This window comes from Bidens hawaiensis, unplaced genomic scaffold (assembly GCF_021521415.1).
Source record: "Bidens hawaiensis isolate Kalapana, Puna unplaced genomic scaffold, B.hawaiensis_p1.1 tig00019788_1, whole genome shotgun sequence".
NCBI classification, from domain to species: Eukaryota; Viridiplantae; Streptophyta; class Magnoliopsida; order Asterales; family Asteraceae; genus Bidens; species Bidens hawaiensis.
In genome coordinates, this window is record NW_027493000.1 from 136,586 (window position 1) to 154,814 (window position 18,229).

Below are 18,229 nucleotides of genomic sequence, written 5' to 3' on the forward strand. Positions count from 1 at the left end.
TAGAATTACCAAAACTAGAGAAAATGGTCATAGCATGTATCTCATCGTTTCAAAGTCTAACACAAGGAAATATGTTTTGGATAACATATCAAGATTTTCTTTTTATCATTCCTAGTTTCCAATAACATGAGTGAATCATGAATGATTATAAAGATTTGTCTAACATATATTAATCATCAACCTTGAATTAATGGATTATGATGACAAAATATGTTTCATCAAAGGATAATTTCAAAATAATCATGTACTTCATAAAAATTAAATCACATATTCAATATAATCATCAAATAAAGTTAAGTATCATCATAGATTTAGATGGTAAATGGAGGTTTAGCTCATGATGAGCATGACAATGAACATCAAAGAAGATGAAGATATCAAATACATGATTAAACTAGAACAATCTAACCAAGTTGGTGATCAGTCTTCTTCTTCGATGGTGGCGGATGCCTTCAAACTCTTCAATAGATCTTCAATTAAAGTGTAAAGTGAGTGTTTTTAAGTGAGAAACTCGTCTAAGTCCTCCCCAGGCACACCCATTGCAATGAAACATGCAACCTATTTATAGGTTGTCTGAGTGACTGGGTACGGCCCCGTGTTGGATGGACACGCCCCCGTGCCTAGCTGTCCAGGTGCATTAACTGCTTGTCAGATCGTGCATATGATGACTTAACACGAGGGCATGGTGGATGAGACACGGGGGGTGTTTTGGATGCCATATTCTAAAATTTTTGTCTTTTCTTGGAAAAGTGACCACAAGGGTGTGCTATGTGAGACACAACCCCGTGTTAGCTGCATGAGATTTTGTCTTTTCTTGGAAAGGTGACCATGGGAATGTTCTAGGTGAGACACAGCCCCGTGTCAGCTTCGACAGATTTTGTATTTTTTTGGAAAGGTGACCACGAGAGTGTGATAGGTGAGACACGGCCCCGTGTCAGCTTCGTCAGAATTAGTTCTTTCTTGGAAAGGTGACCACATGAGTGTGCTTCTTAAACATGGAGGTGTGTTAAACTGACTAATACACAATTTCTTCATTTTTTCCGTGTATCTTCTCATTTCTTTTTCTGAGGCTGGAATAACCTTGAAAATAGAAATTAACATAATAAGTATGTAACATCCCCAAGTTTATAAATTAATATTAATTATACTATTTATTTTTTGTGAGAAAGTTTACTCGGGTTAGCAGAAAAATAATAAATAGAGTAGAAGTTAGCATGGGTCGGGCTAGTGTTGGGTAATGGATATGGGATATGGACTTGGGTTAATAAGGAAGGAAGATGGACCATGGGCTCAAGCCCATGATCCATAATATTTAAGCCTTAAATCACCCTTTAATCCTTTCATTTCACATATTCCATACACCATACAAAACACACCCTTAGCTCTCTCTCATCCTACTTTCTCTCTAGCCGAAACAGAAGAAACCGAGCATCAACCCGAGGTAATGATAGTATGATATTGTAGAGATACAAACCCGTTAGATTTAGTCAAAAAACAACGAGCCGACGCCGTTAAACCGTTGAAGTCACGAGATCCGGGTGAAATCGGGTATAAACCGAACCTAAGATGAGCTTAGGGATCACCCTAGCTAAGATCTGGATCGAACGGGACGAAAAACGGTGAAAACAGTGGCTAAACGAGTGAGATCTCGCTTTTCCGGCGAGATTCACGTTTATCCGGCAACGGCGGCGCCGGAAAGGCGGCGCCGGAGGTTGTCACATCAGATGTGACGTCTGACGTCTGACTAAACCCTAACCCTAATTCGTTACGGAATTCTAACGAATTAGCTGTAATTCGTTAACGGAAGGGTAGCCAGTTCGTTATGGCAATTCGTTAAGGTGGGAGGACTAACTAGAAGCAGCTCGCTAAGTGATTCGTTAAGGAGAAATGACGAATGAGGATAACGAATCAGACCATGTTAGCTGATTCGTTACTCGTCCATTCGTCATGGCAAGATAACGAATTAGCTAACTAAGTTCGCTAAGTCAAGATAACGAACTAGGCGGTGTTTTGATAACGAATTAGACAGTGTTGTGATAACGAATTAGGCTTAATTTGTTATAGCAAACAAGTGGGCGAATTAAATAATAGTTTAAAATCGTAGTGAAAAATGTGATAAGACAGTTAATAGAAATAAATTTTTTCCAATCTGACCTGGCAGCTCGACCCCAGCCAGGGGCTCTGCCCCTTGGACCCTGCTAGGGGCTGCCACCCCTAGACCCCGCTACTAGGGGCGCTGCCCCCAGACCCCCGTTCATTGTGGGTTGTAGTTGAACTAGATAATACGATATGGATAGAAATAGTTAATTGATATGTGTAATTGTTATATAGTTAGTCGTGCACAGCTCAAGAAGGGAATAACTATTAAATGTGAACGTAACCGAGTTCAGGTGAGTTTCTAGCCTCAATTCCTTGCTATTTTTTCGGGGCTGTGTGCATACTCGATTTGAAGTGTGAATACACTTACATTAAGTGGTAAGTGTATGCTATAATGATTGATGTGATAGTAAGTATTATGTTACGAATGAATGTTTGTCGGTGCGTGAACGATCTTCAGATATTGCACGTACCGCCAATGGGAATGATCTCTAAGTGGTTATTAGTGTGTGTAAATGTTATAATGTAACTTGTTATTATGTAAATGATGTAATGATATGAAGTGTGTTGTAGACAAGTAGAGGTAGAGTGTGTTAGAAGTGGCAAGAGTCTAGTAAGAGTGTTAGTGGCATGACGGTAGTACGTGGTAGGGTAAGCCTATACGTGACTTCGTTATTAAAGTGGCAAGTGGCATAACGTTCTACATTATTAAAGTGGCAAAGTGGCATAACGTAAATCGTTATTAAAGTGGTTAAGTGATTGGGGTAAATAAGAGGTTAAGTGGTAAGGTGAGCAGGTCAGATAGTAGACTACGTGTCTTCGGATACGTATATAATGCATGTAGTGGTTGTATGATAAATTGCTTGATTAACTAGAACTCACTCAGCGTAGCTGACTTTTAGTATGCACGCAGGTGAGCTGATTATAGAGTTAGCATGAGGACGGCACATGGCATGGATTGAACGGCTGGCATTTGAAGATAGAAATAAAGATTTTTTAAACATAATGTTTTGTGTTATGGTATCAAAGAAAAGATTTAATGTTTTGTAACGAATAGTTGATGTTTTATATTCCGCGAAAAGTTTTAATAAACTCTGATTTGTAGAACTGTGTTTATGAGTAAATTTGACGCTAAAGTAGGGCTACTGGAAACGGGGCCTTACAAAGTAGCTATTTGAACTAGATATTATAATATAAGATGGTATTTTGGAGATTGCTTTATACTTAAAATATGCATATATTTATAAACATCATTGACCAACACTTCTTGGGTTCTGCTAAAGTTGTGATGTTGAGCTAGAATGGTTATAAGAACTTTATTATCGGTAACAACATTTCCACTTTGCTAGTTTAAAGTTGCTTCTGCTACAGCGGTTGGGTTTGTAGGGCCAGTTGAGTTCATGATGGAAGAGTTTTTAATTTTTCATATGTGCTTGGCTTTTTTGTCTGGTTTCTCAAACGGGGTTAAGGGTGGGAATTCTGTTTTGGTAATCTGGTGATGAAGTGGAAGTGGTGGTTACAAAATTACTTGATGGTTTGTTGGCAGGCATGTCTGATGGAGGTCTTGGTTTGCAAGGTTTTGCTTTTGAATTTGGTTTCTGCTTCAAGTTACCCTAAAGGTCATATTAGTCAAACTTGCCAAATGGTTCACCAAGTAAGCCAACGTTGGGGTCTTCATCTTCATACATTTTCGTCAGGGAGCGTTGTGAGCTCATCTTCTTTGGTTTATCTTCTTCATACTCAACTTTAAAAGCTTCTTCTTAACAAGATCGACAGTTGCATACATCGTAACAACAATGTGACATCCATCAATTTTGGTTTATTAATTGTAATTGAATACCCAACATGGCCTGTATCTGGATCTTTAACATTAGTGAAATCAAGTATTTATTAGTATTTTATGTTGTTTAATTCATTTTATATTGTTTTAATATTTATACTTGTTAAAATATGGTTGAAGTCACTTAAAGTGAGCTAAAAAGGCGTTTCTAGACATTTTACGGGGTCAAAATCTCCAAAAATCAATGTCTAATGAAACCACCCCTTCGCATAGAGCGTAGGGGGAAGTTGTGTGCCTCACGTAGCGTGACGGAAGCAGCAGATCAGTATTTTGCGATTTAGTTCATTTTTGACTCGTTTAACATCCAATATTCATCCTAATCTCGTTGTAATTCAAACTTAGAAGTTCCATAACATTCCTATACATACATAATTTTATAAATTTCATCGTCTAATTTAAGATAATTATCAAGATTTAGTGTTCATCATACTTCGTTTTTTAGTTTCAAACAAGTTTGATGATTTGTTGATAAACACTAGGATTTAATCCGTTTCCTATATAAACAAGGGTAGGTTATCATTCATTCTTTGCTACAAAACTCATAATTCCCTCTTTCACTAATTCAAGTGTTATTTAAGTGTTCTTCAAGGTTTGACTTTCAAAAGTCAAATGGGTCTTTCAAGCATCAATCAACTAGTTCCTCATACAATTGCCGCGTAAGTTTTGGTTTGTTAGTTATCAACCCTTGAACAAAAGACCTCATATAATTTCAATAGTTTGGGGGATTTCATGTCCAATTTAGTCAAATTCAATTTATGATTATGTTATGAACTAGTTTGGCGCTTTTCAATTACACCATGAATTGACCCGAATTAGCTTCTGACTTTTCAATGTTATATGTTGTTAATTGTGTTTTGAAGGTATTGGACCGAATTCAATCTCATATCGACATTCGGACCGACTACAAACCGAACACTCACTTAAGTTTTGCTTTCTTTATCTTTTTTTTGTTTAACCTCATATTTTGTTAACGATTCTTGTTCGGTTTAGTTTAATTTTAACTTTGTAATTTTTATTTATATTTTAGGGAATCCTTAAGTTCGATTTGGTCAGCTTTCTTAAGTCAATCTTCTCTTATTTACTTATTTTCTTTCACTCTTCAACTTTCTAAGGTTTACTTGGGGTGTTCCTCCAATATAGATATGGGCTTTTAGAACTGTGAGGGGGGTGGATCATTTATAAGCATGTTGAAGTTTGGGTAGAAGGTGACGAATACAGTGCCTACGTTTAGAGTGGTTTGTTTGGTGCCCATACAAGTGTGTTGGTATACAACAAATGTTGTATCAACAGGGGCTATATGGGAGAATGTCGGTAAGGGTTAATCGAATAGCACCAAAGGGATGTGTGTGTATCCTTGGGCTTGACAGATCCTTGGTAGATCTAGGAGTAGGGAAAAAGTTACAAGGTTCTCGAAGGTGGTGGAAAATCAAATTGGAAGTCTGGACATATTCTTTGACAGGGGGGTTGGAGGTGAAACCGATTAAATATTTTTTACTTTTTTTAATAACGAATTTGAGGGTTTAGAAAATACGTTGTAAGGATTTACTAAAGGCATACTAGTAACAGGAATTTTAGACTCATCGGGAACATATGATATATCATATAACTTATCTATTCTAGACGCTGAGGACTGACGTAGACTCGAACTGGAACGGGATAGTATTTGGCCTGACATGACTCGATATCAGACTATCTTCAAGACTGCTTAATATTCACATCGCAAAGCGAGACTTGACATCGACCTCTTGTCGAGTTGCCACTCCCTACTGGTTCTTTTAGACTATAACAGGGATTTTTGACGGAACAGTACCAATAATTCTTTTAGACCTTTACTTCCGGTTTTCTGATGTGAGAGATCCGCACTAAGTTGGCAGTCATATAGCATACTAATTCGAACCTTAGGTAAGGGGGAGCAGGGCGAGGTATGACTCTGATACCAAATAATCAGAGAGGCAGGGGTTGAACTAGAGAGAGAACTAGAGTTGTTTAATATATATATGTATGTATTTATATTATTATTAAATTATTTTTTTATTTTGAAAATAGACATTGAGCAACGATAAGAATGGAAGAAATGAAAAATGAGCCGCGTGACCATGGTCTGTCGGCCCATTTCACATGTAACCCTTTAAGGGGGTGGGAGTGTTCACTGGTCTCATGTGGTTGGGGGGAGTGGGGTTGCCACATAAGATCGTCACTGGTCTCCACCGGTGTATATCAGTTAGCCTTAGGGTTTTATGGAGATGAAAGATGGCAATGTGGGACTCACAAGGTTTAAAAGAAAATGAGACATAAGCACGCTTGCCACGTCATCAAAAAATTCCACATAATAAAAAGGCTAACGAAGTTAACGTTTCGTTACTTTGTGAGCGGCAGAAGAAATAAAAAAGTGATATTCGAAATGATGGTAAGTATTTCTATAGATTTATTAAAAGTGTTCCCGACCAACGAGTGATAAAAAGTATTTATTTTAATCTAATAACCATTTTAGTGCGTGCTTAAGATTCTTTATTTTACCTTGTTATAACTTTAAAAGAAAGATAATAAGTTAGAATACTATGACTTATTAACTTATCCTCCTACAAAATAAGAAATTCTAAACAACTTATTAACTTTACAAAAAGTCAATGAGTTAGACTATGTGTAGTGGAGAGCTACAAAATAGGGGGATTTTTAACACGTGGTGTCACGTCAGCAAATGGACGATTTTCAATTTAGGGGTGGAATAGTGTTGTAGGAGCGATTTTCACATGTGGAGGGCTACCAACGGTCATGTTATTATTTTTTATTTTGAAAATATATGTATGTATTTATAATATAATTAAATTAAATTTTTTTATCTTGCAAATAGCTATTGAGCAACGATCAAAAAGGAAGAAATGGAGAGAATGAGTCGCGTGACCATGGTCCGGCGGCCCATTTCACATGTGACCCTTTAAAGGGGGTGGGAGTGTTCACTGGTCTCGTGTGGTTGGGGAGAGTGGGGTTGCCACGTAGGATCGTCACTGGTCTCCATCGGTGTATACCGGTTGGCCTAAGGGTTTGATGGAGATGAAAGATGGCGTGATAATGTGGGACCCACAAGGTTTAAAAGAAAATGCGACATAAGCATGCGTTCCACGTCATCAAAAAATTCCACATAATAAAAAAGCTAACGAAGTTAACGTTTCTTTACTTTATAAGCGACAAAAGAAATAAAAAAGTGAAAATCGAAAATAATGGTAAATATTCCGTCAGTTAAAAGTGTTCCCGGCCAACGAGTGATAAAAAGTATTTATTTTAATCTAATAACCATTTTAATGGGTTCTTGGGATTCCTTATTTTACCATGTTAACTTTTAAAGAAAGATAATAAGTCAGAATGCTCTGACTTATTAACTTATCCTCCCACAAAAAAAGTAATTTAAACAACTTATTAACTTTACAAGAAGTTAATGAGTTAGACTATGTGTAGTGGAGGGCTACAAAAAATGGGGATTTTTAACACGTGGTGTCACGTCAGCAAATGGACGATTTCCATTTTAGGGGTGGAATAGTGTTGTAGGGGAAGTTTTTACATGTGGAGGGCTACCAACGGTCATGTTATTATTATTATTATTATTATTATTTTCCTACACAACCAGACGACATGAACTTGCCGCCCACCCTATCTCCCCTATTATCGCTGGGGAGGGGGTTATAACCCTTATCGACCAAAAAATCAAGAGTTTATCGCCCCATTACTGGCAGCCTTAGGCTATGTGTAGTGGAGGGACTACATTGTGGGGTGGCAATTTTTGACACGTGGCGTCAAGTCAGCATGGGGTGATTTTCATTTTAGGATGTCGTGTTTTTAGCCTAATATTGCCACATCACATCATAAAGACACACACTAATAAAATATTTCCAAATCAAACACAAACAATAAATGCATGCCCCCCCCCCCCCAACACACACACAAAAATCGCCCCAAAATGGGGGTTGGCGCTTTTCAAGGCTACATCGAGTCTATACAGTACACATATACTTATGAAGCTGTGAGGGAGTTCTTTAAAAAAAATTAAAAGAATGTTAATGGTTGTGAGTTGATGATAGAGAAAATTTTAAAAATGTGGATAAATTTGAAGAAAAACTGTTCATCCTCTATTTATTTTTTCATATATTTGAAAGTGGTTATAAGTGGAGGAGAGAGAAATATTAATGATAAAGATGTCAAAAAAGTATTATTTAATTGTATATGAAAAAATTATACAGCGTCTATTAACAAAGCTTGTAGGTTTTTTAGCTTTTCTTTTTTTACAAAATAAGCTTAATTTGGTGTTTCGTTTAGCTTTTTAAGCTTAAGCTTATTAGCTTATATAGGCTAATTGGAAGAAGCTTGTTTGAAGATGTTTTTTTAGCTTAGAGAAAATTACCATTTACATCCTCGTGGTTTCAGGGCGGAGGCACAATGAGTCCCTGCAAGAAAAATTGAACCAGTTGAGTCCCTGTGGGTTTCAAAAATGAACTATTTGAGTCCCTGTCGAAAACTAAAAATGTGGAATTACTAGTTTACCTTTTTTATGATCCGTATGAGTCATTGTGGTTAACTGATTGCTTATTTTTAGTCCATCTTTAAAAATTACCTCCAAATTAAACAATAAACCACCAAACTACAACCAATCAAGCCATAATCAACCAATCAAACCATAATCAACCAAAAACAAGAACCGAACTTTTTTTTAACAAAAATAAAAAACCAAACTTTTTTGTAATAAAATAAACGAATTGAACTAATTTTTTTAACAAAAATAAACGAGACAAACTTTTTTTAACAAAAATACGAACTGAATATTTTTTAACAAAAATAAATGAGCCGAGCTACTGTTTAACAAAATAAACTGACCGAACTATTGTTTAACAAAATAAACGAACCCTTTTTTAATAAGAATAAACGACCGAACTACCTTTTTAACAAAAATAAACGAACTACTTTTTTACTAAACTAAACGAATGTAACTACTTCTAAAATAAGTAATCGAAAACTCCACCTTAGCAGTAGTTACGACGATATTTTTGATAAAAATAAGTTTGGTTAGTTTATTTTTGTTAAAAAGGTTGTTCAATTTGTTTATTTTTGTTGAAAAATAATTTTGATTCGTTTTTTTTTTAGTTTTGTTAAAATGTAGTTGGATTCGTTTATTTTTGTTAAACGAAATGAACTAAAGTGCTTGTTAAAAAAAGTGGTTCGGTTCGGTTCGTTTAGTTTAGTAAAAAAAAGTAGTTCGATTGGTTTTTTTTTGTTAAAAGATAAGTTTGGTTTGTTTATTTTTGTTAAAAAATAAGTTTGGTTCGTTTAATTTTGTTAGAAATGTAATTTGATTCGTTTATTTTTGTTAAAAAAAGCAAGTTCGGTTCGTTTATTTTTCTTAATATATAAAAAAGTAGTTTGATTCGTTTATTTTTGTTAAACAAAATGAACAACTTGTTTAAAAAGTGGTTCGGATCGTTGAGTTTGATAAAAAAAATAGTTTGGTCCGTTTATTTTTTTTTAAAGTAGTTTGGTTTGTTAATATTTGTGGAAAAGGTGGTTCAGTTTGTTTATTTTTGTTAAAAAAAAAATTAGTCTAATTCATTTATTTTTGTTAGAAGGTGAAAGAGACTCAAGGTGATTAATTATGAAAGTTCAAGGACTTAGAGTGACAATGTATATATAAAGTACAATGTCGAATCTACCCCTGAAGCTAACAAAGTTAAGCAACGGTAGGGACTCAATTGGTTCATTTTTAAAACCACAGGGACTCAATCAGTTTAAATTTTCTTTCGAAGACTTATTGTCACTCTGTCCTGAAACCACGGGATGCAAAAAGTAATTTCGTCTTTCGCTTTATTTATCTATACTATATATAATGGAGGAGTCATGGGCAAATTAGGACAATATATTTTAAAGGAATTACAATTATTTAAACACATTGTACAACCTAAAATGAGGGCAAAGTGGTAATTCTAGCATTAAATCTCACGTGTTTTCCAATTGTCTTTAAAATACTTACAACATTGCCCCCTTAACTTTAATCAATTTTTGTAAATTTAAAGAATAGTTATAAATTTGGTCCTTCATCTTTTAATAATCTATCCTTTATATTCCTTAATTGCAATTTCAAGCTCCCAGATCTGCCATTAGCTTCTTCATCATCAGGCTCCCAGATCTGCCATTAGCTTCTTCATCATCAAGCTGCTCCTTCGAACAACAACCCACCGTCGTTAGCTTTTGGTAAGCTTCCAGATCTGTGGTCATCTTGCAGCTCACAGTGACGTGTCCGAAAAAGATCGAAGGAGTCTCCTGAACGTAGCGTACTTGCCGGAGGAGTCATACGGAACACGGAGGTTCCGTGTGTTGGGTCTTGAAAGCCGATTTTCCTTACCCATTACTATTACTATTATACTATTATTATTATTATTATTATTATTATTATTATTATTATTATTATTATTATTATTATTATTATTATCTTGATTGGGTGTTCTATTGCTTGTGTTTGTGCGATTAGTTGCAATCATAGAGCGTAGGAACCATGACTATTACTTGAGACCACGTACTGAAAAGGGGGGTGTAGGAAAGGGTAAAAATAGGGAGTATATATTGCGTTTGGCTTCTTGGAATGTAGGAACACTAAACAGTAAGTTGATAGAATTGGTAGATGTGCTTAGAAGACGTAGGGGTTCAGATAGCATGCCTCCAGGAGACTAAGTGGAAAGGGCATAGAGGGGTTGAGTGTAATTGGTATAAGTTGTGTACTCGGGGTCTGATGGAGCTAGGAATGGAGTGGGGTTCCTAGTGGATAAGGAACTACACACTAGTGTGGTGGGGTGATAATATATAATGACAGGATTATGGTGTTGAGAGTAGTACTAGGAGAGGAAGTAGTTGCAGTAGTCTACGCCTACGCGCCTCATATAGGCTTAGGGGATCGGGAAAAGAGGGAATTTTGGGATTGTCTAGACGCAGTGGTAGGGGGCATACCTAGGGGTGAGAGGATTTGTATAGGAGGTGATTTTAATGTACACATTGGTAAGGCTAGCGATGGTTTTCAAGCCGTACATGGGGGTTTCGGTTTTGGTGATAGGAATGAGACCAGAACAGAACTCCTAAAGTTTGCGGTGGCCCATGACCTAGGAATTATAAATTATTTTTTTAGGAAACAAGACCCTCAATTGATCACTTTTAGCAGTGGCGGACGCGACACGCAAATTTACTACCTTTTGATGAGGCAATGAGACCGACGTTGGTGGAAGGACTGCAAAGCCATACCTGGGGAGACAGTTGTGGCTCAATATCGACTGCTGGTGACAGATATGGGCTTCAGAAATAAGCTGACTGGGCGTGAGAATAAAGGTACACCTAGAATTCGATGGGGAAATTTGAGGGACGAAAATCTCCTACTGTTTAAGGATAAACTCATACTGCAGAAGTGGGCTCGACTAAATGGGGACTCAACTCATATATGGGAAGTTATGGTGACATGGATCATTCAAATAGCAACGGAGACTCTCGGGGTCACAACAGGAAAGACAGGTGGGCATAAGGAGTCTTGGTGGTGGAATGAGGTTGTACAAGACATGATCAGGGACAAACAAGGATGTTTTAGGGTTTTATGGAGATGAAAGATGGCGTGGTAATGTGGGACTCACAACGTTTAAAAGAAAATGAGACATAAGCACGCTTGCCACGTCATCAAAAAATTCCACATAATAAAAAGGCTAACGAAGTTAACGTTTCGTTACTTTGTGAGCGGCAGAAGAAATAAAAAAGTGATATTCGAAATGATGGTAAGTATTTCGTTAGATTTATTAAAAGTGTTCCCGACCAACGAGTGATAAAAAGTATTTATTTTAATCTAATAACCATTTTAGTGCGTGCTTAAGATTCTTTATTTTACCTTGTTATAACTTTAAAAGAAAGATAATAAGTTAGAATACTATGACTTATTAACTTATCCTCCTACAAAATAAGAAATTCTAAACAACTTATTAACTTTACAAAAAGTCAATGAGTTAGACTATGTGTAGTGGAGAGCTACAAAATAGGGGGATTTTTAACACGTGGTGTCACGTCAGCAAATGGACGATTTTCAATTTAGGGGTGGAATAGTGTTGTAGGAGCGATTTTCACATGTGGAGGGCTACCAACGGTCATGTTATTATTTTTTATTTTGAAAATATATGTATGTATTTATAATATAATTAAATTAAATTTCTTTATCTTGCAAATAGCTATTGAGCAACGATCAAAAAGGAAGAAATGGAGAGAATGAGTCGCGTGACCATGGTCCGGCGGCCCATTTCACATGTGACCCTTTAAAGGGGGTGGGAGTGTTCACTGGTCTCGTGTGGTTGGGGAGAGTGGGGTTGCCACGTAGGATCGTCACTGGTCTCCATCGGTGTATACCGGTTGGCCTAAGGGTTTGATGGAGATGAAAGATGGCGTGATAATGTGGGACCCACAAGGTTTAAAAGAAAATGCGACATAAGCATGCGTTCCACGTCATCAAAAAATTCCACATAATAAAAAAGCTAACGAAGTTAACGTTTCTTTACTTTATAAGCGACAAAGGAAATAAAAAAGTGAAATCGAAAATAATGGTAAATATTCCGTCAGTTAAAAGTGTTCCCGGCCAACGAGTGATAAAAAGTATTTATTTTAATCTAATAACCATTTTAATGGGTTATTGGGATTCCTTATTTTACCATGTTATAACTTTTAAAGAAAGATAATAAGTCAGAATGCTCTGACTTATTAACTTATCCTCCCACAAAAAAAGTAATTTTAAACAACTTATTAACTTTACAAGAAGTTAATGAGTTAGACTATGTGTAGTGGAGAGCTACAAAAAATGGGGATTTTTAACACGTGGTGTCACGTCAGCAAATGGACGATTTCCATTTTAGGGGTGGAATAGTGTTGTAGGGGTGATTTTTACATGTGGAGGGCTACCAACGGTCATGTTATTATTATTATTATTATTATTTTCCTACACAACCAGACGGCATGAACTTGTCGCCCACCCTATCTCCCCTATTATCGCTGGGGAGGGGGTTATAACCCTTATCGACCAAAAAATCAAGAGTTTATCGCCCCATTACTGGCAGCCTTAGGCTATGTGTAGTGGAGGGACTACATTGTGGGGTGGCAATTTTTGACACGTGGCGTCAAGTCAGCATGGGGTGATTTTCATTTTAGGATGTCGTGTTTTTAGCCTAATATTGCCACATCACATCATAAAGACACACACTAATAAAATATTTCCAAATCAAACACAAACAATAAATGCATGCCCCCCCCCCCCAACACACACACAAAAATCGCCCCAAAATGGGGGTTGGCGCTTTTCAAGGCTACATCGAGTCTATACAGTACACATATACTTATGAAGCTGTGAGGGAGTTCTTTAAAAAAAATTAAAAGAATGTTAATGGTTGTGAGTTGATGATAGAGAAAATTTTAAAAATGTGGGTAAATTTGAAGAAAAACTGTTCATCCTCTATTTATTTTTTCATATATTTGAAAGTGGTTATAAGTGGAGGAGAGAGAAATATTAATGATAAAGATGTCAAAAAAGTATTATTTAATTGTATATGAAAAAATTATACAGCGTCTATTAACAAAGCTTATAGGTTTTTTAGCTTTTCTTTTTTTACAAAATAAGCTTAATTTGGTGTTTCGTTTAGCTTTTTAAGCTTAAGCTTATTAGCTTATATAGGCTAATTGGAAGAAGCTTGTTTGAAGATGTTTTTTTAGCTTAGAGAAAATTACCATTTACATCCTCGTGGTTTCAGGGCGGAGGCACAATGAGTCCCTGCAAGAAAAATTGAACCAGTTGAGTCCCTGTGGGTTTCAAAAATGAACTATTTGAGTCCCTGTCGAAAACTAAAAATGTGGAATTACTAGTTTACCTTTTTTATGATCCGTATGAGTCATTGTGGTTAACTGATTGCTTATTTTTAGTCCATCTTTAAAAATTACCTCCAAATTAAACAATAAACCACCAAACTACAACCAATCAAGCCATAATCAACCAATCAAACCATAATCAACCAAAAACAAGAACCGAACTTTTTTTTAACAAAAATAAAAAACCAAACTTTTTTGTAATAAAATAAACGAATTGAACTAATTTTTTTAACAAAAATAAACGAGACAAACTTTTTTTAACAAAAATACGAACTGAATATTTTTTAACAAAAATAAATGAGCCGAGCTACTGTTTAACAAAATAAACTGACCGGACTATTGTTTAACAAAATAAACGAACCCTTTTTTAATAAGAATAAACGACCGAACTACCTTTTTAACAAAAATAAACGAACTACCTTTTTACTAAACTAAACGAATGTAACTACTTCTAAAATAAGTAATCGAAAACTCCACCTTAGCAGTAGTTACGACGATATTTTTGATAAAAATAAGTTTGGTTAGTTTATTTTTGTTAAAAAGGTTGTTCAATTTGTTTATTTTTGTTGAAAAATAATTTTGATTCGTTTTTTTTTAGTTTTGTTAAAATGTAGTTGGATTCGTTTATTTTTGTTAAACGAAATGAACTAAAGTGCTTGTTAAAAAAAGTGTTTCGGTTCGGTTCGTTTAGTTTAGTAAAAAAAAGTAGTTCGATTGGTTTTTTTTTTGTTAAAAGATAAGTTTGGTTTGTTTATTTTTGTTAAAAAATAAGTTTGGTTCGTTTAATTTTGTTAGAAATGTAATTTGATTCGTTTATTTTTGTTAAAAAAAACAAGTTCGGTTCGTTTATTTTTCTTAATATATAAAAAAGTAGTTTGATTCGTTTATTTTTGTTAAACAAAATGAACAACTTGTTTAAAAAGTGGTTCGGATCGTTGAGTTTGATAAAAAAAATAGTTTGGTCCGTTTATTTTGTTTTAAAGTAGTTTGGTTTGTTAATATTTGTTGAAAAGGTGGTTCGGTTTGTTTATTTTTGTTAAAAAAAATTAGTCTAATTCATTTATTTTTGTTAGAAGGTGAAAGAGACTCAAGGTGATTAATTATGAAAGTTCAAGGACTTAGAGTGACAATGTATATATAAAGTACAATGTCGAATCTACCCCTGAAGCTAACAAAGTTAAGCAACGGTAGGACTCAATTGGTTCATTTTTAAAACCACAGGGACTCAATCAGTTTAAATTTTCTTTCGAAGACTTATTGTCACTCTGTCCTGAAACCACGGGATGCAAAACTAATTTCGTCTTTCGCTTTATTTATCTATACTATATATAATGGAGGAGTCATGGGCAAATTAGGACAATATATTTTAAAGGAATTACAATTATTTAAACACATGGTACAACCTAAAATGAGGGCAAAGTGGTAATTCTAGCATTAAATCTCACGTGTTTTCCAATTGTCTTTAAAATACTTACAACATTGCCCCCTTAACTTTAATCAATTTTTTGTAAATTTAATGAATAGTTATAAATTTGGTCCTTCATCTTTTAATAATCTATCCTTTATAGTCCTTAATTGCAATTTCAAGCTCCCAGATCTGCCATTAGCTTCTTCATCATCAGGCTCCCAGATCTGTCATTAGCTTCTTCATCATCAAGCTGCTCCTTCGAACAACAACCCACCGTCGTTAGCTTTTGGTAAGCTTCCAGATCTGTGGTCATCTTGCAGCTCACAGTGACGTGTCCGAAAAAGATCGAAGGAGTCTCCTGAACGTAGCGTACTTGCCGGAGGAGTCATACGGAACACGGAGGTTCCGTGTGTTGGGTCTTGAAAGCCGATTTTCCTTACCCATTACTATTACTATTATACTATTATTATTATTATTATTAATATTATTATTATTATTATTATTATTATTATTATTATTATTATTATTATTATCTTGATTGGGTGTTCTATTGCTTGTGTTTGTGCGATTAGTTGCAATCATAGAGCGTAGGAACCATGACTATTACTTGAGACCATGTACTGAAAAGAGGGGTGTAGGAAAGGGTAAAAATAGGGAGTATATATTGCGTTTGGCTTCTTGGAATGTAGGAACACTAAAAAGTAAGTTGATAGAATTGGTAGATGTGCTTAGAAGACGTAGGGGTTCAGATAGCATGCCTCCAGGAGACTAAGTGGAAAGGGCATAGAGGGGTTGAGTGTAATTGGTATAAGTTGTGTACTCGGGGTCTGATGGAGCTAGGAATGGAGTGGGGTTCCTAGTGGATAAGGAACTACACACTAGTGTGGTGGGGTGATAATATATAATGACAGGATTATGGTGTTGAGAGTAGTACTAGGAGAGGAAGTAGTGGCAGTAGTCTACGCCTACGCGCCTCATATAGGCTTAGGGGATCGGGAAAAGAAGGAATTTTGGGATTGTCTAGACGCAGTGGTAGGGGGCATACCTAGGGGTGAGAGGATTTGTATAGGAGGTGATTTTAATGTACACATTGGTAAGGCTAGCGATGGTTTTCAAGCCGTACATGGGGGTTTCGGTTTTGGTGATAGGAATGAGACCAGAACAGAACTCCTAGAGTTTGCGGTGGCCCATGACCTAGGAATTATAAATTATTTTTTTAGGAAACAAGACCCTCAATTGATCACTTTTAGCAGTGGCGGACGCGACACGCAAATTGACTACCTTTTGATGAGGCAATGAGACCGACGTTGGTGGAAGGACTGCAAAGCCATACCTGGGGAGACAGTTGTGGCTCAATATCGACTGCTGGTGACAGATATGGGCTTCAGAAATAAGCTGACTGGGCGTGAGAATAAAGGTACACCTAGAATTCGATGGGGAAATTTGAGGGACGAAAATCTCCTACTGTTTAAGGATAAACTCATACTGCAGAAGTGGGCTCGACTAAATGGGGACTCAACTCATATATGGGAAGTTATGGTGACATGGATCATTCAAATAGCAAAGGAGACTCTCGGGGTCACAACAGGAAAGACAGGTGGGCATAAGGAGTCTTGGTGGTGGAATGAGGCTGTACAAGACATGATAAGGGACAAACAAGGATGTTTTAGAGAGCTTATGAGGTGCACGAATGAGGAGGAGCGCGTGGAATTTAAGGAGACCTACAAAACGGCCAAGAGAGAGGCGATGAAGGTAGTGGTGGAAGCAAAGAACACGGCTTACAAATGGATGTATGAATGTTTAGAAACAAAAGAGGGGGAACATGCTATGTTTAAGGTTGCCAAAGCCAGGGAGCGTAGAAGGCAAGATCTAGGGCATGTGAAGTTCATAAAGGATACAGATGGGCATGTACTAGTCAAGGAGCAGGACATCAAGCTAAGATGGCAAACCTATTTCCACAATCTTTTCAACAATGGGAGAGCTTACCAAGAAGAACATGACAACACAACCTCCCAACGACAACAACCGAATAACTGCTACTGCCGACGGATCATACGAGAAGAGGTGCAGACTGCACTTAGGAGGATGGGAAGGGCTAAGGCGGTTGGCCCAGACAACATACCATCGAGGTGTGGAAGTGTCTAGGAGAGGAAGGAGTCATGTGGTTAACTACTCTGTTCAATAGTATCCTTAAATCTGGTAAGATGCCAGATCAGTGGAGGATCAGCGTTGTAGTTCCTATCTATAAGAACAAAGGAGACGCCCAATGTTGTGGTAACTATTGAGAAATCAAACTACTAAGTCATACTATGAAGCTATGGGAAAGAGTTATTGAGGTTAGACTTAGACGAGAAACTCAGGTTACGGTGAACCAATTTGGATTCATGCCGGGGCGTTCCACCATAGAGGCAATACACCTTATAAGAAGATTGATGGAAAAGTATAGGGAGAAGAAGCGTGACCTGCATATGGTGTTTATTGACCTAGAAAAGGCCTACGACAGTGTGTCACGACAGGTGCTTTGGGAGTGCTTGGAGGGTAGAGGAGTACCCAGGAAATACATAGAGATAATTATGGATATGTATACCAAGAGTGCAACAAGTGTCCGTGCGCCAGTGGGTGATACTGATTTCTTCCCCGTAAAGGTAGGTCTTCACTAGGGGTCAGCGCTGAGTCCGTTTATTTTTGCAGTAGTCTTGGATGAGTTGTCAAAGTCGATTTAGGGGACGCTTCCATGGTGCATGATGTTCGCAGACGATATTATGTTACTTGATGAGAGAAAACAATATCTAAAGATGAGACTTGAGGAGTGGCGAACAACCTTAGAGACAAAAGGTTTAAGGATTAGTCGATCTAAGACGGAGTACCTCCACTGTGCTTTTGGAAGGGTAAATAACAATGAGAACGCACAGATTACCATTGAAGGGCAGGTGTTTCCGCAGGTAATAAAGTTCAAGTATCTAGGATCATTTGTT